The sequence below is a fragment of the Carassius carassius genome, chromosome 9 (assembly GCF_963082965.1).
Source record: "Carassius carassius chromosome 9, fCarCar2.1, whole genome shotgun sequence".
In the NCBI taxonomy this organism is placed as follows: Eukaryota; Metazoa; Chordata; class Actinopteri; order Cypriniformes; family Cyprinidae; genus Carassius; species Carassius carassius.
The window spans coordinates 14,915,002-14,920,506 of NC_081763.1; the positions used below are offsets into that span (position 1 = coordinate 14,915,002).

Sequence of the window (5,505 nt, forward strand, 5' to 3'; positions counted from 1 at the left end):
ATAAATTTTTTTTTATTAATAAATTGTTATTAATAATTTTAAATGATCTAAAAACAGCACTTAAGATCCAAAAGTAATACTTTACAATAATGTTTTATTTTTAAAATACGTTGGTTAACTACATTAGTTAACATGACAAAAAGTCATGACATGTTTTTTTTATGTACATGAGCTGACATTTTTTTTTTCAAGTAACACTGATAAAGATTAATATATACTGTAACAAATGTATTGCTATAATTAATGTTAGTTATTGCATTAACTAATGTTAACTAGTGGGACCTTATGATTGACCCTCAATGGCCATGGTTTTGAAGAACAAACAGTTCTTAAAACTTACAAAATCACAAAATAAATCGTGTGTTTAATTAAACACAATATATCAATACTCCCTGTTTCTTTTGATTAAAAATGTGTAGTTAAAATTAAATAGGTACTTTACATGACAGAAATCATCCATCTTTTGAGGAAATAATAATTAAAAATAATAGCCTAATAATAATCCGCTCAAAATTGAATTAGCCTGCAGCGCCCCAGCTTGGTGATTATTGGTGTGTACATGACCTTGAGCACGTGCACAGCTGATCTTGTGTTCAGGATAAGATTATTACAAAAACATCAGTCCGTTAACCAGCACAAGTCTACAGAGCAGATGTAAATCTCTGATCTTGATGTGGCATTTTAATACCTTATTATTATGAAATATGATAAATGACTGTATGTCTTTACTGACTTATGTGGTTAATAAAGTCAGTTTTGTTTATTTATATTATCAAAGTAAAACAGAATTGAAAACTAATCTGCTTTCAGACACGAAAAGGGCAAAGAAAGAAAGAAAGAAAGAAAGAAAGAATAACATAAAATAAAAAAAAAAAATCTTAATCAACACTGTCATGCAATGGTAATGGTCAGATATGCCTTGGGCTTATTATTATTATTATTATTTTTATTTTTTTATTTTTTTAATACATTCTATTAAAATTTTTAAGTTTCAGTAATTTTGCTTTAAAATTATATATATATATATATATATATATATATATATATATAATTTATTTCTCTTTGGCATTAATTAGCTTTTATTATTATTATTATTTTTTTTTATTTTTTTTTGTAAATCAACATAAACTTATTTTAGTTAGTTGCCAGGCAGTGTTTTAACTAGTTTTAGGTTTAGCTAAAAAACATCACTGCCTAACACAACAAGTTAGAAGTAAAAAAAAAAAAAAAGCATTTTGGTAATGACACCTAAAAACCATGTACTCAAAACATGGAAAAATAATTAATTGTAGCCCTAATTTGAAATTTAATCTTTCCGTACTTAAAATTAGGAAATTGTGTGGGGAAAAAAAAGTGATTAAAGGCTAAAGAAAAAGTTTACATTTATAATAATCTTGTGGTGGATGAGAAATATCAAACAAGCCCCTCCTCCTCGGAAGAACGCGTATTACGGAAGTTCGTCCCTCAAAGCGGAAGTGAAGGCCAAGGCCCGTCGACTGGAGATACTAGAGGCGGCAGGAGAGGAATTTTCTCTCAGCCTGACAGCCAGGGACTTGACAGAAAGAGAAAAGCGCCGCACTCATATCTCAAGGTAACCGCTGTCTGGTTTTGGCACTGATATGATTATTGATAGATTGTTGTTAGCTGGTCGTGGTTTACTGATACAGCGGAACTGTCAAGACTGTTAGCCGAAGCCCATGACGCTCCTGAGCCGCTCCTCTGGATCTTCCCCTCGGCGACGTAATGAAGGAATACCTCGGGCCTCTCGGTCTTATTCTAGATATGAATCTTACGGCGAAAGATCCGTTTAATGCAGAAGGCTTGTATGGATGTGTGTACAGATATATATATGTGTGTGTGATCATCATCATCATCAGCAGCAGCAGCAGCAGCTCTGAAGTTTGACCATCTGCAGCAGGGCTTCCTTGTTTTCACGGCTAATCATTTGACCGTTGTGATCTCACGCATCTGCCTGCTGTCGCAAAGAGCCGATAGTATCGCGATCAGCAAGGTGATACTTCTCCAAACGTACATCTACATGTCTTTTTATCTCCTTCAAAAACTTTCCCGAAGGCCGTTTTTATCAGTGAAGCAGGTTCAGTTGAGAGCTGTGGTCAGACTCAGAGCTCGTGGAAGGCGCAGATCAGAAGTGAAAGACGTAGGACTTCATGAGGAAGTCAATAATGTGGCCTGAGGAGGCTTGATTGACAGGTCAGCTGGATGAGTCATCACTGAAGATCGCACATACATTGTATATCAGATGTACAATGTATGTCAGATGTCAGCTCAATATATATATATATATATATATATATATATATATATATATATATATATATATATAATATTGTGTTATATATTGCACAAAAATGCTGCAATATTTACTGTGTAGTGAAAAAAAATAAAAGTTTAAATCATGCTTTTATTCACATATAAACAGTGATCATTGCACCTATAAAGAGCATGTCAAATATGGTAAATCTGGAAGCTCACATATTTGAGCATCCATGTTTATTAATTTTTTATTAATAAATAAATAGTCAATGCATTATTTAATAAAACTTCATATTTAAAACAGCATGTGTGTTAATTCTGTGTATGTAATAACTATTAACTATATTTGAATGATTATGTATTTTGAGCTGAGCAGAATAAGTTTTCTGTTCTTGTTAATGAAATGCTTTTTTTTAACTGTTTATCATGTCTTACAAGTTTATAATTAGTATACCTGCTCATACTTGTACTACTTTTTTCCTCTTTTGTTTGTCAGTAATGAATGTTCACCTTTGATACGGTGAGGATTTGAAATCTTATATAATGCCTGTCCTGTTGCGCATAGTGAACTTTTGTTCAGCAGAGGCACTTGATGCACACATGACTGCAGAAACCTTGCTTCAGCACTGTTTTAAAGTCTCATAATTCCATTGTCTTTGAGATATAATAATGTGTTGCGTCTTATTTGTGGTTTGGTTAGTTTTCGTGTGTGTGGGTATACCTAATGTTTAACAGAAGTAGCATGTGATGTGAATGAATATAGAAAGAGACTTCATTCCGATGTTAATGTGTGACACTTTCTTGTTTCGCCTGACGCTGCAGGTGAGCAAACAGGAACAGAATATTACTTTCATCTCCTAGTTCTGCTCCGGAGAGCAAAGTGGCTTTTCCCAGCATGCTTTGTGACTGCATGAGGCATTTTAGGTCATCAAGAAGGCTGTTTTTGTATTTCTTCCATTAGAGCAATCAAATTAAAATTTCTTTGCTCATTGGATTGAAATGGCCATTGCCAAGTATTTTGGCTGTTACAGATGACTCCTATATGTTTATATTGAGGGTTTTACACAGGGTTTGCAGGAAGCTGTCATTGTGTTAAATCACTAACATGCATATACAAGGTTCACAAAGTGAGTATTGCAGGATATGATTTACAGGAATAGTTTTTGTAATTATAATTTTTGTATTTGTTATCTTTAGCTAAATAATTTTGCCAAGTTGAAATCATACTTAAAAACAATCTTGAAAGAATTCATTAAAAAAAGAAAAATCTGTCTGCCAGTATTCGTGATGACGGGAAAATATCTTAATTAATTAGTCAAAAGATTTAAGAACTTTTGTTTTCTGTAAGCTTCGGTGTTGTTGTTATTGTTTACTTAAAATAGGGCCCTATGATTTCTGCGATGTGGAAAACATGGATGGAATTGCGGAATCCAGTAATAAAAATGGAATTCACAGTTTAACACGTAACGTCATGGAACTTAAGATTACACATTACACATCAAATTGCGGTTTCGTCTATTAAACATATACTGAAGCGCGGTAACACTTGTGGTGTTTTCAGCATCTGCTGTCTCTCTAAATGAGGACATAAACTTAAGAACAACATCTCCAGAACTGCTCTGAGAGTCATTTCATGAGCATTTGAGTAAAACTAGCATCATCATATACACAGACAGAACTGTAAAGGTGTTCGCAGCAACCCGTCAATTTAAAATTTGGTTTTATTTGAAGTCTATTTTTCAGTACAATGTACATAGCCTACTTCTATTAAAATGAAACAAACATAATTTAAGGAATAATCACACAACATTTCTTCTTCAGGTTTTAATTTTAATAGCAAATCCCATTTGTTCGCTTAACTTTCAATAATTAAAAGATAAATCGAATTAATGTTTTATGCCTTCAGTTGAAAAATGTAAATACAAAACACAGAATTTCTGAGGGGTAAAAATTCATAAGACTACTTTAAGAAAAATTTGAATAAGTTGTTTTATGCATTCAAATAATTAGACATGCTAAAACTGAATTTGGTAACTATAAAAAAATATGGTAAGAAAAAATAAAACATTTAATTGGGCCCTAAGCACAATTTTTTTTTTAAACTTTTAATAAATTGATGTGAAAATGTATGTTTCATGATTTTAATTAATCAGGTGTGATTTTTTTGATTAATATAATTTAATTAAATCATTAAAAAGGAGCAGAGAAAAATTTAAACTAAACTAAAAAAAAAAAAAAAACGGAATTCAGAAAAAGTGAATTTGGAAAAAATAAAACGGGATTTTGGACAATATAAAACTGATTTCATAGGGCGCTAATAAAACTAAGAAGAAGATTATTAAAATAACCTTAATTTAAAAAATAAAACCGAAATAAAATACAAATATTAGATAATAAAATCTTAAACTTTCTAAAGCAGTAGTTTGCAGCAGCAGTTAGGCAGGGTGTGGGTGTGGTGTTATCTGTGTTTGCTCTGCAGAATTGAAATGACTTCTTACAGCAGATATAGACTGTCCTCTCTAACAGACCTTATCAGACATGTGTTTAATGATTAGGCTGCTTGCGGTCCTTTGTTGGTGATGCATGAGATTTCCTTCCAGCTGGTCAGTTTCCTGGATAGCATTTCCTATTTCCACACTGTTGCGATCTGAGAGGGTCAGTGAGCTGTTTGATGGGGGAGGGACCGTATTATTACAGTCCTTGTTGGGTTTACCACAGCACTGTGTATTCAGTGCATATCATGCGATTTCACATGAACAGGAAATAAGCCAAAATAATTGGAATGCTGGTGACAGCTTTTCAGGTCGACACATGTACGCACAGGTATCTTTCGATTAGGTGGCCTCACTGAAAAGATGACAGGAAGTGTGAATCAGGTAATTCTAGTTCTGATAGTAGCAGATTAAAATACCATGTCAGGAAATTACAGCGCTCTGTGGAATATCATCTGTCTTTATCTGGTATTTGGTGACTTCACCTTTGAGCATAAGGGCGTTACAGTGAAGAGAGTAATGATGGTCTTTCCATCGTCTTTTCACAGTGAGTCTTGAGTCTGATGTCATTAGTGAACTTACTTAACTATTGCTGCAAGGTAAATTATGAAGTATGTCCATCTAATTATAAGATGCTTTGGTTCTTTGTTAAAAGTCCTGTTAAAAAGCAGTAAAGCAGAACATCAGAATTTCAGAATGTGAGAATTATTCTCTAGTCTGCTGAATGAGTGCTTTTGCT

At 32.9% G+C, this 5,505-nt stretch overlaps 1 protein-coding gene across 1 annotated transcript in view; it reads left to right on the forward strand.

Annotated features, from left to right (window-relative positions):
• Positions 1 to 1,443: 1,443 nt before the first annotated feature.
• LOC132149042 (ras-related protein Rab-5C-like) overlaps positions 1,444 to 5,505 on the forward strand; it is a 9,615-nt gene continuing 5,553 nt past the window's right edge. The window contains exon 1 of the mRNA XM_059557942.1: positions 1,444 to 1,591. The gene's annotated coding sequence lies outside the window, so the exon portion shown is untranslated. The remainder of the gene's footprint in view (positions 1,592 to 5,505) is intronic.